Source organism: Pan troglodytes, chromosome 7 (genome assembly GCF_028858775.2).
Source record: "Pan troglodytes isolate AG18354 chromosome 7, NHGRI_mPanTro3-v2.0_pri, whole genome shotgun sequence".
Lineage (NCBI taxonomy): Eukaryota > Metazoa > Chordata > Mammalia > Primates > Hominidae > Pan > Pan troglodytes.
In genome coordinates, this window is record NC_072405.2 from 78,920,829 (window position 1) to 78,939,380 (window position 18,552).

An 18,552-nucleotide genomic window follows, 5' to 3' on the forward strand; every position below is an offset into this window, starting at 1 on the left:
AGGTATTCTTCAAATAGAAAATATATCAGATACAATTTATTAAGGTCTAGTAAGAAAATTAAAAATCAACAGGAATTTACTTAGAGTCCTGTAGATACCCAAGTGTTATGAGTTCCTATCATTTAGCAAATAAATTTACTATCTAGTTAGACAAGGTTTAGAACACAGCATCCACCATTAAGTGCCCACATACTTCAGCTAAGATGATAACCAAGAGTCATTTTCCTACCTTTTGGCACTTGAGTCCCATTAATCAAGATTCCCCTTATTTCTGTGTTTCATTTCTAACTACTCCTGTTGTGATGATCTAAAATAGATGGCAGGTTGTAGCCTTCATAGCAAGATATGCACATGGCGAAGAACACTGAGAGACAGACAGCCATAGGCACAGTGCCCACTGCCCTTCCTGCACTCTATGCCTACTACATTATTGTACATTTGTTGATACACTGCTTTGTAATCCCATTCACGTAACTTAATGTTTGCCATTTCTCTTACTACACCGTATGTGGGTAGGACTATATATATTGCTTCTGTATACCTAAAACATGACTACTTTACTGCATGCACTATCATTGCTCCAGAAATGAGTACAGACTAAATTGAAAAATGCTACCGGTTGGATGGGGAATGAAAAACAAATCAGGGCTTTCATGTAATCAACAAGTTCCATTTGTATCACTAGAGGAGGCTCTATGTCATATCAGAAAGAGATTTTTGGAAATATATAGTTTCAGGTTCAAATTCCAGAACTACCTACCTGACAATATGATTTAATTCATCTCTCTATACCTTAGTGTTTTCAGCTAAAAATGGGGTAAGTTCTCTCTCCCAAGCTACTGGTAAGAATTTGATGAAATAAAAAGCATATTATGCCTAGCAGAATGTAGGTATGCAAGAAAAGTTTCCTTCTTAAATTTGCACTTTTTATATTCTAATGTATAAAAAATATTTCCAGGCTGTGTACAGTGGCTCATGCCTGTAATCCCAGTGCTTTGGGAGGCTGAGGTGGGAGGATCACTTGAGCCCAGGAGTTCAAGATCAGCCTGGGCAACATAACGAGACTTGTCTCTACAAAAAAATTAAAAATTAGCTGGGCATGTTGACTGAGGGAGGAGGATCACCTCTGCCCAGGAGTTCAAGGTTGCAGTGAGCTATGACTGTGCCACTGCACTCCAGTCTGGTGACAGAGCAAGAAAAAGGAAAAGGAAATATATATATATTTCCATCTCTGTTTTAAAAAGATGTGGTCAAACCCTTGCTAGAAAGTAAATGAAACAAACTTTTCAAGAGACTTAACCATGAGCTACAATATAAATACTCAAAGTTAAAATTTTAAAGGTGGATTTAACCAGTGATTTAAGAAACAGCATGAATTGCTCAAACACTAAAAACATATTTCACATTATTAATTAAATTATCTTTACTATGTATGCTTAGGAATTGCTTTAAAAGACAAGAGAAAAAGAAAACGGCAGTTGTGAATAAAGTAAATTCTAGGTAGTAAGCAATTAAAACCTCTTTTTGTGTTCATGGTAAATACTGTTAATTATATCACAGATACTCATAAGCAACCAAAAACCCTGTGTATTGATTATAAAGAGCAGCTGTAATTTCCCCTATATATATTTAAAACAAAACAAAACCCGGGGAAATCTGAGAGAAAGGATGGCCTATTTTTCTTAACATTTTATAAAATAAAAAGGCCATGTCTGTTAAGGTATGATAATCTGAAATATAGTCAAAATGAAACAAAAACTGTCCAATATAAATTAAGGGTTTTTTGGCCAGGTGTGGTGGCTCACGCTTGTAAACCCAGCATTTAGGGAGGCAGAGATGGGCGGATCACTTGAGCCCAGGAGTTAGAGACTAGCCTGGCCAACATGCTTAAATCCTGTCTCTACAAAAAAATACAAAAATTAGCCGGATGTGGTGGTATACACCTGTAATCTCAGCTAATCAGGACACTGAGGCAGGAGGATCAATCTAGCTCGGGAGGTTGAGGCTGCAGTGAGCTATGACTGCACCACTGCACTTCGGCCTGGGTGAAAGAGCAAGATCCTGTCTCAAAAAATATATTAATTAATTAATTAATTAGGTTTTTAAAAGTAATTGAAAGGATTCTCTAGTCACTCTTAGAATGTAGTATTTTCTCTTTTTTAAATTTTTTTCTTTTCACTGCTGGAACAAAAGAATGTACTCTTTTCTAAATCAAAGCTGAAATTTGCTTTTGAATTGAAAACTTTCTTCACTTTGCGTAAAAAGGTCCTATATAGGCTTCTGATTATGGGAATTCTAAATTACTTTTTAAGAATTTTTTTACTGAATAAAACTTGTGAAGTCATTTTTAAAGAGACGAATCAAAGGGAGTAGGGCTGGGCCCTGTTTTTCCATCTTTCAAAACAAAATAACCATGTTAATAGAAAAGCTAAACACACATCCTATTGAAAGCATTATCTGTGTAACCTCATTTGAAGCCACGAAACAGCATAATATCATTTCTGTAACCTGCATTTCCTTTGTTAATTAATGGCAGATTATCATGTCTGATAAAATAGGCAATTTATCAACTTCATGGACTTCAGTCTAGCTAGTAGCCACAATGATATGAGCCTGCAGACCCTCACTGTAGAGAAAATGGCATACACAGCATTAAGCCTTGTCACAGCCTTACCTATAATGACAAAGTCAGCTTGAAACTTTATTTTGAAAATTACTAGTTAATTCTTTTTTGGCTTTCTCGGTCTTTTGCTTGTTTGTTTGTTTGTTTGTTTGTTTTAAGAGAACCAAGTTTCACAAGCCAAAAACTGCAAATGCCAGATTGGGCTGGATTCCCAATTTGGCCTCTAACTGGCTAATTAGGTGCAAATCACTGGGCAAGTTATTTAACTTCTCAGTGCCTTTGTCTACCCGTCTTTAAAATAGGATCATAATAGCAGCTACATCATAGGTTTGAGGATTATGTGAATTACTATGAGAAAGGCTTAGAACACTACTTGGTACATGATAAGCACAATAGGCATGCTAGCTATTATAAATGATCTTTCAGTTCCAAGAATTTTTTATTCACTATGATGTGAAAGAGGAAGGGTTATTTTTTTTCCTTTTAAAAATATGGAGGAAATAGGCCGGTGTGCGGCTCATGCCTGTAATCTCAGCACTTTGGGAGGCCAAGGCGGGCAGATCCCCTGAGGTTAGGAGTTCAAGACCAGCCTGGCCAAATGGCGAAACCCCATCTCTACTAAAAATACAAAAAAAATTAGCCAGCATGGTGGTGCGCACCTTTAGTCACAGCTACTCAGGGAAGCTGAGGCAGGAGAATCGCTTGAACCCAGAAGGCAGAGGTTGCAGTGAGCGGAGATTGCGCCACTGCACTCTAGCCTGGGCAACAGAGCGAAACCCTGTCTCAAAACAAAAACAAAAAAAAAAAAAAAAAGGAAGAAATAAATTACAATATTGGAAATAGATAAACACAGGGCACACACATTACGGTTTAAAGCAACATGCTTCTGCATTTAGGGTATGTTAAAAATACATTTAAAAGATAACAGCAATATTTTACAAAAGGCTGTCATTTCCTATTTCCAAAAGATACTTTAAAGAGGAAATTTGAACCTGACTTTGATACGCAATATGTCAGCGCACAAGTGCAAATAGTTTATGTGTCAGACAATAAAGATTTTATGAAATTTTGTGAATATTTTGAAGCAGCAGCAACAATTAAACATCTAACCTCTATATTAGAGAAAAAATTTAACTGTTCCCAAAGCATCTAGTTACAAAAAAATCTAAATTCTACTCAGTTAATAAAATAAAATCTACTGTTGTATACTAATAAGAAACTCATCAAACCAATTTGTCCAATAGATGTTTAAGTCAAAGAATTTTATATTTCTATTCTATTCAAATATAATAGCGTAAGTAATCATGATACAGTTTTCAAAACACATGAGTTCAAAACTATCTTCTATTTTCATACTCTGTCTTATAACCCAGGAAACAGAAGTGTTTTCTGGACTGTAATAAAACCGCCACTTAAAAGGAAGAATTAGTAATCTAGATCAAATAGCCTTTTTAATGACAAAGAATTGAAAAGTTGAGAGATGAACTGTTTTCACTGGCCACTACTCTCTATATTCTAGAATAAGCTACCAATTCAATAATTATGACACAGCTGTTTCTTTTAAAGATAGTCTTTTATAGTCTAGGTAAAGATTTAAAAGTCTCAGTACTCATATCCAACACTGGTAGGTATCTTAAAAATTTCCCCATTCATCCTTCCACTGAAACTCTGGCCTATCACATCCTTGCTTTCCCAGTTCTTTTCACTTCTCAGGGAAACATGATAAAACCATGCTGGGGTTCTGTCATACTGATAGTTAACAAATTTCCAGACCATTAGGTTGACACTAATGTGTGACTTCTGCTTGTAAAATTTATGTAACTGGCACCAAAAAAGCCAAAACTGTTGGTTTAAAAAAAGGAAGTCCTTAATTCTACTTTTTAAAAAGTAGTGAAAACAAACAATTCCATACACAGTGGCACCACAAAAGCAACCTTGCATGGAAGCATGCAGTTAAAAGATCCTCCTCAAAATTGGACTACATTGATTTAAACTGTATGTTGACTCCCTACTTGGCCATTATTAAGTGCTACACACTTTTTTTTTTTCTTTAAGAGACTGGATCTTGCTACGTCGCCCAAGCTGGGGTGCAGTGGCTATTCACAGGTAATCAGGACACACTACAGCCTCCAACTCTTGGGCTCAAGCAATCCTCCTGCCTCGAGGCTCCTGAGTAGCTGGGACTACAGAACACGTCACTGTGCTCAGCTAAATGCTACCCCTACGTATACTTCTTACTTTCTCTTTAATCTTTGTAGATGAGAAGGCAAAATATAATGGTGCCTAGGCCTCAGCTAAATGCTACCCCTACGTATACTTCTTACTTTCTCTTTAATCTTTGTAGATGAGAAGGCAAAATATAATGGTGCCTAGGCCAAAAAATACATTTCCATTGATTTTTTTTTTTTTTTTTTTTGAGATGGAGTCTCGCTCTGTTGCCCAGGCTAGAGTGCAGTGGCGCGATTTCTCGGCTCACTGCCAGCTCCGCCTCCTGGGTTCACACCATTCTCCTGCCTCAGCCTCCCAAGTAGCTGGGACTACAGGCGCCCGCCACCACACCCGGCTAATTTTTTGTATTTTTAGTAGACACGGGGTATCACTATGTTAGCCAGGATGGTCTCGATCTCCTGACCTCGTGATCCGCCTACCTCGGCCTCCCAAAGTGCTGGGATTACAGGTGTGAGCCACCGCGCCCGGCCTATTTCCATTGATTATAGACATCCATGAATCATTCATGAAATAGCAAACAAGGCTTAGACAACCTAATGCATGGAATTAAGATAAAAATCATAATTTGCAAAGCTTACTGTTAATTTCTCTGGTTTTCTCCCATTATACTGAGTCTCAAGCTAGCAATACAAGTCAAAATAAATAGAAATACCTATATCCTAATGCTAAAGAATCACAGTAAAATAAAAAAAACTTAATTGCATGGATATGGATAATTTTATAAATAAATGCTTAATTTAGACCCTTGTATCTAGATGTTATAAATGGTTCAAAATAACATGTATGAATTTCAGCTTAAAAAAAAACAAAACTATAAGGTGTTTAATGGAAACAGCCTGACTTTACTTGCTATTTTATCTTTAAGGGGATTCTGGCAAAGTTAGCTGACTCAAATTCAGCACCTGCCTAGAAAATAACATACATCTGGCATTTGCCTTCCAAAGTGAAAGTGAACAGCCTAGCTAAAAATCCTACTAACTGACCCAAATCTAATGCCAAGTATTTCAAAAGTTACTGTGGTGGCATTTATGTGAAATTCTACTTGTCACAGACCTTCTCCCTGAAGCTAACAACTGTACCATCCAGATAAGTGGAATATTCAAGTTTGAATTGAACCCTAAGGACCAACAACAAAAACAACAAACAGAATATGTATTTTATTAACAATCTATTAAACCACTTATCCCACTCCTATGCATAAATCTCTCCTGTTTTCTAGTACAGAAAGCATAGCTGAGAAATTATGGCCCACCCTAACTTTCTCAGAATATTCTGACACCAGTCCTACCTCCTCTAAACATGCTAACTCAAAAGATTTACACAAGATATAGACTGGTAATACTTTTCACACTTAGAAATTTTCAATTTAAAAAAAGTTGCTCCCACAGTAAAGTGGCTCTAAGCTAAAACTCAATTCTCTCATACTCCAAGAAACAACATCCTTGTGCATTCTGAAAAAAAAATTAAATTACTGTCTATAATTCTAAATACATGATTTCCAACATCATTCTACTTGTCTGTCCATATGAAGACAGCAATGCCATCATGCAGAATGAAGATTGCCTGGACTGTGATTTGTTCAACCTCACTAAGCAAGACATACCTACCTTAAGAGGTGCGTGTCTTCCTAAGAGCACACTCTGAGAGCTCTGTTAACACTACGTAATAAAACATTTACTAATGATAGCATTTTGTTGTTGTTGCTACTGCTTTAACCTCTATTCACATGGACAGATTAAGACTTTGAATAAGTTGGCCGGGCGCAGTGGCTCACGCCTGTAATCCCAGCACTTTGGGAGGCCGAGGCGGGTGGATCACAAGGTCAGGAGATTGAGACCATCCTGGCTAACACGGTGAAACCCCGTAGCCGGGTGCGGTGGCGGGCGCCTGTAGTCCCAGCTACTCGGGGGAGCTGAGGCAGGAGAATGGCATGAACCTGGGAGGCGGAGCTTGCAGTGAGCTGAGATCCACCCACTGCACTCCAGCCTGGGCAACAGAGCGAGACTCCGTCTCAAAAAAAAAAAAAAAAAAAAGACTTTGAATAGGGAGACATATAATTCAGAAATCAGTGCCCTGTTTTTTGTTTGTTTGTTTTTTAGAGGAAGTCCTGCTCTGTCGCCAGGCTGGAGTGCAGTGGCCAGGTTGCAGTGCGGTGGCGTGATCTCGGCTCACTGCAACCTCCACCTCCTGGGTTCAAGCAATTCTCCTACCTCAGCCTCCCAAGTAGCTGGGACTACAGGCACACGCCACCATGCCCAGCTAATTTTTGTATTTTTAGTAGAGATGGGGTTTCACCATGTTGGCCAGGATGGTCTCCATCTCTTGACCTCGTGATCTGCCGCCTGGGCCTCCCAAAGAGCTGGGATTACAGGTGTGAGCCACCGCACCCAGCCCTGAGGCAGGAGAATCGCTTAAATCCAGGAGGCAGAGGCTGCAGTGAGCTGTGATCTTGCCACTGCACTCCAGCCTGGGCAACAAAGACTCCATCTCAGAAAAAAAAAAAAAGAATCAGAAAACCTAAACACAATGTAAAAATATCGAACAAGGAAACATGGAGTTAAACTTGCATGGATAGATAATCCTTTTTAATTTAATAATTTTTGGCAACCATTCTTTGTATTTCCTAGCACTTAGCCTAGGCTAGGGATGGCCTAAGGGTAAAAGGAAGTCAGGAAGAGAGAAAGGAGAGTTAATGGTGCTGAATGATTTAGTTTAATGAGGAAAACTAAGCTAACTGGTTCACACTAATGTGTGCACATAAAAGGAAGAAAACAACAAGAAAAGAGTAAACTGCCTGTCAGTTTCCAACTGCTGGCTTTGTGTCAACAACACCCATCAGAAGATCATTTCAATGTGAGCCTACATCATCCTGAGTTCAGTAGTCCATTCTGCGTATTAAGTGCAGAGGAGTCTACCCTGTGAGACCAGGATCGTGATTCTACTCTGAATAGTTAAACGACTGAGGGCATTTTGTCAACTTAAAATTTTTTTTTAATTCTACAGATGACAGTGCCTACCATGCTGTCATTTGAAGAAAATACCACAAAAATAGTGATATAAATAAATATGGGCAGATTTTGCCTAAAGCAAAAGATATATATTTCAGTATTCTCAATTTTAGTTTAGATTAATACTGATTTTCAGTAGATAGTGCCCAAAGCCTGATACCTGTACCTCAAATCAAAGTGCCCATATCTTCATGGATACATATACATCCAGTTAAATCAGATATCTAATCACAAATCTTCTCACATCTATGAACAAAGGAGGGATTAAAAACTCCAACAAATATTCATTTGAAATGTATTTCAACCATGTCATATCCAATATGGTCAAAGTTTCTCTTAGGCCTTGATATGCTTAATTTTTAGTATATAGCACTTAGTACACAACAACAAAGTAAACTGGTACTACATGAAGTATGTATTGTGTTTTATTGTACAGTGGAGAACTTCTCCCCCATGTTGGTATTTAAGAGTTGGGCTGTACTTAGCATGTGTGAATAATTCACCAACCTACCCTCACCCTATCCTCCCACCCCAAATCTTCCAACACAGAGAAAACTTATAAATAAATCCAAGGTCTATATAAATCCACAGTGAGTTCAACTTTCTGTAGTGAAAGGAAAATTACATTTCAAAGCTATATTGCCAAATAGATTTATATAACTCTTGCTCCTGTTTTGATTATCAATGCCAAGCAAATTTTATTGGCTAACTTTAAAAATGCTTAAAATGTGAGACTAGAATGGAAATACTGACCTAGCTGTACATTAAAAATCATAGTTCAGTCTGTTCAATAAGTTTTGTCTTTTTAACTCAAACTACAGAATTCCATTTTTCATATACTCAAATCTGGAATTTGCATTTACACTCATAGATACAACTCTTTTGGAAAGTCTAAGGAAGTATATAAATAATCATATTTTCAAATCAAAATCTTAAGGTATATTCAACAAAGTTGTCCTTCAGAACATTTTGTCCACTTTATAAATTTAAGACCCAAAATATAATAATTATATTTTTACATAGTATGTCCTACTCAGCTTTGAAAATAAACTAAGTAAGAGAAGCTAAAGTTCTATCTGAACCAACTCCTGATATACTGCAAGGCTATATACTAAACTTCATTTCTTCAATAGTTAAAGTATTTTTCCCAGAGATACAAACTATCAAATTTTTCAAGATAAAGGTTCTAAGTAATTCTATAGTCACTATATTTCAAACAATCTGTTCTTTGCAAGAAAAGTGATTTATCCAATGAACCACAGATGCCACTTACAATCTAAAATTTCTAATATTGCATGAGAGAAAGAATGCTGATTCATATTAATAGCATATCATGTTTACAACAGAAAAAAGAATTAGAATAGCTGTCCCCCATGCCCCTACCCATAATCTGTGAGTATAAAATCAAAGTCTCAGAGTAGAACTTAAATAGTTTAGGTAGTCATTACATTTCAAATGAGTCGTCATGTTTCAGTTTGGAATAACAATTACAAGTTAAGGTCTCCTAATGAAATATAAGTGAAATAATGTTTGGCTTTTAAATTAATTTTGAAGTCTTCAAATATGAATATGATTTTCATGTACTACAACTGTTGTCACAAATATTCTTGTACTAGGGGTATTTAGGCAGAAAATGGAGCTCAGTGGTTAAGGTCAAGGTCTTTGGAGTGGCAAACTGCCTCTTACTTGATATGACCTTGGAAAAGTCATTTAACCTCTCTGAGCTTCAACTTCCTTATCTGTTATTTTGAAGACAACCAAAAGGCACTTACATAATGCCTAGCATACAGTAAAAGAGCAATAAGTAATAGTTGTTATTAGTATTATCAGTAGAATCTCTGCAAATTGCACTTGTAAAATAGACGTGAATCAGAAACAGCTGTATAATCCCCAAAATTTTACTTTCAATAATTCTTAAAGGTCAGACTTAATTCCTTCTATAAATGAAAAATTCTGATTGCAGAAAGAGAAGCGAATGTCTGAAAAAGGTAAGAAAGAACAAAAAAATAAAACGAGACAAGAACCCAATAACAACTGACATCCTGAAGCACAAAGAAAACTGTCATGGACACAAGGAAAGGAAATAAGTAGTCAGCTTATAAAATTATGCCTACCACTACCTTTGATAATGAGTTCAAACACATCAATATATAGGGCAGGAAAATGACCAAAACATTTCCCCAACCTAGAAACAAAAAACGAAATAAGTTACATTTTGTATCAAGTGGCAGGTAGTGGGAAAATATTAATTTATTTGGTTTGCAGCGATATAAACTGGACAACTTTCAAATCTACTTTGCTCTCTATAAATATACCACAAAACACATCTAATACGTTAATATGATCCAGTATGGAGACGAGAAGCTGCCACACTTCCTTCAGGTTTGTTCTTTACTTGATTGTAAGAACCTTCTGGGACAGTGACAAAATAAATGTGGAATTGGAAGAGTTATCTTCTTAATTCTACCCTGATTAAGCATATTTGGATACACAAAATAGCTAATACAACTAATTTTTCATAACATTTAAGAGCTATATACCTTAAGTTCACGGTATAAATTAATTTCATATCTAGAAATAAGCTTAAGAGTCTGGGCGCAGTGGCTCACGTCTGTAATCCAAGCACTTTGGGAGGCCGAGGCAGGCAGATCACTTGAGGTCAGGAGCTCAAGACCAGCCTGGCCAATATGGTGAAACCCCGTCTCTATTAAAAATACAAAAAAAATTAGTGGTGCATGCTGGTGGACACCTGTAATCCCAGCTACTCATGAGGCTGAGGCAGGAGAATCGCTTGAACCCATGAGGCGGAGGTTGCAGTGAGCCAAGATTGCACTACTGCACTCCAGCCTGGGTGAAAGAGCGAGATTCCATCTCAAAAACAAAAAATGAAATAAGCTTAATAAACTATTTCTATTTGTATTTACAAAGTTCAGTGTCTCTGAATATAAATATATTCTTAATGTTTATTACCCAATAATTACTTTAACAAACATTTATTTAGTCTTTACTGTATACCAGGCACCATCCTAAGTGTTAGGGATGCTGTTTTGAACAAGATAGAAATGGTCCCGATGTTCATGAAGCTAGTAGGGAAAGTTGTAAAGAGTAAGTAAAAATATATCACATGATTATAAATATTGTGATAAAAATCAATTTCAGCTGTGTGATATGGAGTGCTTGAGAAGCTATTTTACACAGGTTGGACAAGAAAGGTTGGCTCATTGCATTTTATAACATCTACCCCTGTAAGTCTGAGATTTGCTGCTAAAATCTGTAGTAACTTTTCTTTTCTCCTGTTTTATGCTAGTTTGCTAAGAAATGAGAAATACCACCACTCAAATTTTTACATATAAAAATAAATATAATAAACATTTTGTCAGGCTATGAAATTAGAATAAACTGTAATCACCTCATCCAATAGGTATAATGTAAACTCATCCCAAATAGATATAGTAACCACTGATAAACAGATATGAGCATTTTACCTTTAAATGTTATTTCCAATACATTTGTAGGGAACTTTCATAATAAAAATGAAATATAGACAAATATACAGTTTATTGTTTTTATTTAAAATCATCTTATTTACATATTTTCCTAAACTATATACAGAATTTTAAATTTTTAATTAAATATCAAAGTATCCAATATGAAGAATTCAACGTTAACTCACCTGTGCCTGTAAACAGTGCAGAAGATCTATAAGTGTGTAGCCAAATCCAAGAGAAATCTGTAATATAAACAAACAAATAAACGTGAATAAAATCTGCAGAATCCTGTTAAGATTCCTTAGAGCAGATGTGATTTTTATAACCGATTTTCAAAGTAATACTTGTTAATTGCCATCAATACACAAGTAATATGCATTAATAACATCTCTTATTAAATCGCATGGTAAATCAAGAAGTAGACTTGCTGCATTACTTTTATTTGTACAAGGTAATGTAAAATATATAAGGCTGCATTTCATTGTGAATTATGAAGTGCCTACAAATTCTGAGTGGCCGTCCTTACACTTTAACTGCTTGTCTAACCACCAGCCTTCCCTATGAGACAAAAAGCTGAGTAAAAGCAGGAGGCCCTAGTGACCTACTCCCACACTGCATTCCTAGGGCTGTGCCCAGCACATTGTAACAGGCAGAAAATGTGTGCTGAATAAATAAAGAAAGTTCCCATGCTAATCTTAATTTACCATGATTTACAGTTTACCTATATGGAACCAAAAGGCCTGAATGACTAAATAATTTCTTATCTCAAGAATTATCTTTTATTTTCCCCCCTTCAGAGACAAAATTTCGTTCTGCTACCCAGGCTGGAATGCAGTGGCACTATCACAGCTCACTGCAACCTCAAACTCGTAGGCTCAGGTGATCCTCCCGCCCCAGCCTCCCAAGTAGCTAGGTCTACAGGCATGCGCCACCACACCCAGCTAATCTTTTATTTTTTGTAGTGGTAGGGTCTTGCTAAGTTGCCTGGGCTGGTCTCGAACTCCTAGCGTCAAGTGACCTTCCTGCCTTGGCCTTCCAAAATGCCAGGATTACAGGTGTGAACCACCATGCCCAGCCAAGGACAGCCTTTATGGCAGTAAAAGTGATGTTATAATAACCAAGATAATTTGCAAGAGAAAAGGTGAATAAGAAAAGGAAGAACTGAATATTTTCAATAATGAGGGCAACTGTTTGCAATGTTTCTTCAGAGTCTGTGTCTTTGTGAACAAAGTACTTCGCTGTAAATGAGCCTGCAGCTTTTCGTCTGATCCTTCCACTGCACCAATTAAGTTTGTTCCCAAGAAACACAATGAGGAATATGAAAACAAGAAGTATGTGCTTACGGCATTTTATGTATATTAATATTTACTGCTTTTGTATATTTTATGGACTCAAGAAAAGTGGCTTGATTGCTACTAGTAACGATACTGAAAATGTATCTCTTTTTAAGAATAATTTTTAAAAAACATTAAACACTACTAGATTTAATCAGCTCCAAGGAATGTTTTTATAACTAAGCTACTAGATTTTTCTTCCTTCAGATGACAACCATCAGTAAGAATTTACAATTTGGATCATCAAAACTTAAAACATTACTAATTCCTTTAAGAGCCCTTTACTCGTTAAAACAGTAAATAGAATCCAATAGCACAAACAAGTTAACATCAATTTAATATCAAAATTACTATTTTTCTTGGACACTAGAAACATCTGATTTCATAATCTAAAAGGTCTACAGGGGAGAGAAACAGAAAAAGATGGCATTTTGATTTTTACCAAGACCTGGCCAGTCTTGAACTCATCATATATAATGAAATGCAGCTAGTGTATTAGTCAGAGATACTTCATGAAAAACAAACAAAAAGAATCTATATGCAAATAAGAAGTTATCACAGTAAATAAAATGAATGGATTCTACTCAAGTGGCAGTCAGTGAATAGTGTGCAATAAACTTAAGTAATAGGAGTCATCAACTCTTTCTAACACTACTGGGATAAATGTATTCATTATGCTGGCCTACTTAAGCCCGTTATAATTCTATACCAACAACTAATTTGCTCAAGGACATCATATTATGCAACAATCATGAGCTGAAACTTGTGATATTAGTAGGAATTATATTAAATGATTACTGTTGGCTCTATACTATTCAGTAAGCTTTTATTAATAAGCTACTATAACATGAGGCAAAAGTGTCAATGCACCCATGCTAAAGAAAGATGTTAGCCGGGCACAGTGGTTCACACCTGTAATCCCAGCACTCTGGGAGGCTGAGCGGGTGGATCATGAAGTCAGGAGATCAAGACCATCCCGGCTAACACGGTGAAACCCCGTCTCTACTAAAATACTAAAAAATTAGCCGGCCGTGGTGGCAGGCGCCTATAGTTCCAGCTACTCGGAGGCTGAGGCAGGAGAATGGCGTGAACCCAGGAGGCAGAGCTTGCAGTGAGCCGAGATCGCGCCACTATACTCCAGCCTGGGCGACAGAGGGAGACTCCAACTCAAAAAAAAAAAAAAACCAGAAAGATGTTTAGGAGATATAAAGATACTAAAATTTCCAAACATCTAGATACCCTGGTGTAACATTTTAAACAAAAAGAATAAAATACTTCCATAAAAACAGAATTACAAACTTTTTTATAAGTTACTAAGAGAAACTAGTAGTCATTTAAAGCAAAAGTGGAGGTAACAAAAGCTCTATAATAAAGAAGCATCTCGTTACTGCTCTGTCCCGAGAGTTTTCACAAAGCCCCTCTAAGAATGTGTTTCAAGGGAAGGAGTAGGGATAATTTTGGGGATATCTGCAAAATAATTATCTGATAAAGGACACATATCTAGAATATATTATATAAGGAGCTAAATTATTTGATAAAGGGCATGTATCTAGAATATATAAAGATCTCTTACAACTTAATAATAGGACAAATAATTCAATTATTTTTAAATGGGCAACATATTCTGCAACTCACCATGAGATATACAATAAGGAAAAGTACATGAAAAAATACTCAACATCATTAGTTATTAGGAAAATGGAAATTGAAACCACAATGAAATATTCTACACAACCAGTAAAATTATCTAAAGTGTTGACAAGGATATGAAGAAATCAGAACCCCTTTTAATCCACTGCTGGTAGAAAATGCAATAGTACAGTCATTTGGGAAAACAGTTTGGAAGTTTCTCACTACACAATGCAATTTTATCCCTGATGTTTTCATTTCTCTTGGGGAAGAGATATCCATACAAAGAGCTGAATGGAAATGTTCACAGCAGTTATTGTCCACAACAGCCAAAAATTGTAAACAATACAAATGTTTATCAAGGAATTTTCTTAAATGCTGTACATCCATACAGTGGAATACCACTCAATAAAGGGGAATGAATTATCAATATGTGAACAACACAGATGAACCTCAAAAACATTATGCTAAATGAAAGAAGACTGACACAAATACAACACACACTGTATTGTATGATTCCATTTATTTGAAATTTCTAGAAAAAGTAAAACTATAAAGACAGAAAGCAGGCTGATGGTTTCCAGTGTCAGGATATGGAAATGGAAACTGACTAAAAATGGACACAAGATAACTTTGTGGGGTGATAGAATTGTTCTAAAACTGAATTGTGTCCTAAAGAAGATGAATAACAGACATAAGATATATGACTGTAAAAATGTACTGAAACTCCTGCTACTTAAAATGGGTGCATTTTATGGTCTGCAAATTATACTTCAATTTTTAAAATGCAAAAAAATTTTTAATGTTAAAAAATATTTTAGTGATTTTTCACAAATGCACCTGTGTGTCCTTGCTCTTTCTTGTGTGATAACTACAGTTTCCGCGTGAGTAGGGATCTAAGGGTAAAGGTAGTTCTAGCTGCATATGGTGGTGTGAACACCTGCCATGTAAAGCATCAACTAGCAGGTGGAGTAACACCTCACGAGTCTGAGGCATAAAGCAGTCAGGACTGAATCTACACCACACATAAATAAGACAGCTGGCAGCATTAGAACCGTGTAGGTTAATGGCAGGGCGTGAGAGAGAACTGAAGAAGATATGCTCAATATTTCATTTTATTTATTTTTTAAGTGAATGGATAGAAACAGACCCAGAGGAAGCAATGGAAACTGGGAAGAAAATGAAATGACAGCTGTAATACTGGCTAAAAGAACATTTTAATTTATAACTACCATAATAAGAGATGTGCCATACTTTTTTTGGCTTAACAACAATGTAACAATAGCATCAATAGCATTTATTGAATGCTTATTCTGTGAGAGCACTGAGTAGAGAACTTTTTGTGTGTTACCTAATTTAACCTTCATAACAATCCTATGAGGGTAGGCCCTGCTACTATCATGTCCACCTTATAGATACAGAAACCTAACTGGGGAGTAAAGAGCTCTGTCTAAAGCCAGAGAGCTGAGGAACTAGCAAAAGTCTGGGTTCTAACCCACAAGAGTCTGACTCTGGAGTTCATACATGATCTTACCCAGTAGGCTGTTACAGAAGGTCACTGTTTTGATAATGCTATTTTTGCCAACTTGATTTGAAAAAGCAAATGGCAGAAATGTGACCAACCTGAAAACTGCCTTCTTGAGGTTTTTGGTATAGTACTAACAAGACCAGCAAAAGGTATTCCCTACATCTTGCACCTTTGGCAGACACTATTATTAAATCTTGGCATTATTATTTTCTCAGCCCAAATGTAGGCCTCACAATTTTCTCAAAGTTGCTACCAATCAAAGGATGCAATCACTAATAGAGCTGGTATGTAAATAAAGATATGTCTGTTGCAGGGCATGGTGGCTCCCGCCTGTATTCCCAACACTTTGGGAGGCTTGAGCAGGCATATCACTTGAGCCCAGGAGTTCGAAACCAGCTTGGGGCAACAAGGTGAAACCCCGTCTCCAAAAAATACAAAAAAATTAGCTAGGCATGGTGGCGCATGTCTGTAGTCTCAGATACTCATGAGGCTGGGATGGGAGGATCACTTGAGCCTACGGATGTCAAGGCTGCAGTGAGTCGTGATCACGCCACTGCATTCCAGCCTAGGTGACAGAGTGAGACCCTTTCTCAACAAAAAAAAAAAAAAAAAAAAAAAAAAGAAAGATATGTTTGTCAACTCAAAACAACCAAGTCAATTTTTTCATGGACAACTGAAAACATGGAACAAACAGGCTGTTGGAAAGAGATGACTAAACAAAAGGGCAGCCCAACAACTATCACACTTCATGTTTCAGGCCAGCCAGCACCACCTTAATCAAGCCAGCCAGACAGACTGGCAGGAAAAAAGAGAACGCACAGGGAACAGAAGAAAAAGCTAAGGAAGAACTGCTCAAATTACTTAAGATTTTTCAATAGTTCCAGCCAAGCACATGTGAATTTATACCCATAGTGTACACTCATAATATATGATTAATACAAAATTTATTTTTCCCTTTTTTTGCTTAAAAGCACAAACTCTCAAACATAAAAAACACCTTTAAGTCACCACAGGATATAACCCCAAGAAGAAAGTCATACTTTCACGACTTACCTTTGAAAACTATTTCAGATTATTGAACATGATATTGTTATTATATACAAATATATTACATATATTTGTAATGCAAATGTGTCCTAATATATAGCCTTCATATGAATTTTAATAAAATAGTAAAATTCCAAAGTTTCACTGCAGAAGACTTAATAATATAAAGAATGAGGACTAGACATGCAAAGTAAAATTGTTCCCCAATAAGTTTGATGGTGCTAATAAGCATCTAGACCTCAGAAGAATAATTTATAAATTGACTAACTTCTATATATACTGCAGACAAGCTCATGATTTCTTTCTCTGTTTAAAAGGCTATACCTCCACTGCAGACAATAACTTTTAACTAATGAAAATGTTTAAAGGTAATTTTCTTTTTTTTTTTTTTTAATAAAATTTTTTATTGATCATTCCTGGGTGTTTCTCACAGAGGGGGATTTGGCAGGGTCATAGGACACTAGTGGAGGAAAGGTCAGCAGACAAACAAGTGAACAAAGGTCTCTGGTTTTCCTAGGCAGAGTGTTTGTGTCCCTGGGTACTTGAGATTAGGGAGTGGTGATGACTCTTAAGGAGCATGCTGCCTTCAAGCATCTGTTTAACAAAGCACATCTTGCACCACCCTTAATCCATTTAACCCTGAGTGGACACAGCACATGTTTCAGAGAGCACAGGGTTGGGGGTAAGGTCATAGATCAACAGGATCCCAAGGCAGAATAATTTTTCTTAGTACAGAACAAAATGAAAAGTCTCCCATGTCTACTTCTTTCTACACAGACACGGCAACCATCCGATTTCTCAATCTTTTCCCCACCTTGCCCCCTTTTCTATTCCAGAAAACCGCCATCGTCATCATGGCCCATTCTCAATGAGCTGTTGGGTACACCTCCCAGACGGGGTGGTGGCCGGGCAGAGGGGCTCCTCACTTCCCAGTAGGGGCGGCCGGGCAGAGGCGCCCCTCAGCTCCCGGACCGGGCGGCTGGCCGGGCGTGGGGCTGACACCCCCCACCTCCCTCCCGGACGGGGCGGCTGGCCGGGCCGGGGGCTGACTCCCCCACCTCCCTCCCGGACGGGGCGGCTGGCCGGGCAGAGGGGCTCCTCACTTCCCAGTAGGGGCAGCCAGGCAGAGGCACCCCTCACCTCCCGGATGGGGCAGCTGGCCGGGCGGGGGGCTGACCCCCCCACCTCCCTCCCGGACGGAGCGGCTGGCCGGGCGGGGGACTGAGCCCCCCACCTCCCTCCTGGATGGGGCGGCTGGCCGGGCAGAGGGGCTCCTCACTTCCCAGTAGGGGCGGCCGGGCAGAGGCGCCCCTCACCTCCCGGACGGGGTGGCTGGCCGGGAGGAGGCGCTGACCCCCCCCACCTCCCTCCCGGACGGAGCGGCTGGCCGGGCAGGGGGCTGAGCCCCCCACCTCCCTCCCAGACGGGGCGGCTGGCCAGGCGGGGGGCTGACTCTCCCACCTCCCTCCCGGACGGGGCGGCTGGCCGGGCAGAGGGGCTCCTCACTTCCCAGTAGGGGCGGCCAGGCAGAGGTGCCCCTCACCTCCCGGACGGGGCGGCTGGCCGGGCGGGGGGCTGACCCCCCCACCTCCCTCCCGGACGGGGCGGCTGGCCGGGCAGGGGGCTGACCCCCCCCACCTCCCTCCCGGACGGGGCGGCTGGCCGG

General features: G+C 38.4%; 1 protein-coding gene across 33 annotated transcripts in view; it reads right to left on the reverse strand.

Moving 5' to 3' along the window:
- NCOA2 (nuclear receptor coactivator 2) overlaps positions 1 to 18,552 on the reverse strand; it is a 297,091-nt gene that overhangs the window by 175,609 nt on the left and 102,930 nt on the right. For 29 of the 33 annotated variants that reach the window (XM_054656809.2, XM_063817157.1, XM_063817184.1 and 26 more), the window contains exon 2: positions 11,534 to 11,590. The exons of 1 other annotated variant lie outside the window; for it this stretch is intronic. The gene's annotated coding sequence lies outside the window, so the exon portion shown is untranslated. Of the gene's footprint in view, positions 1 to 9,980; positions 10,046 to 11,533; positions 11,591 to 18,552 lie in introns of all 33 variants that reach the window. 3 more of the 33 variants (XM_063817169.1, XM_063817162.1, XM_063817167.1) reach the window with 1 other exon arrangement.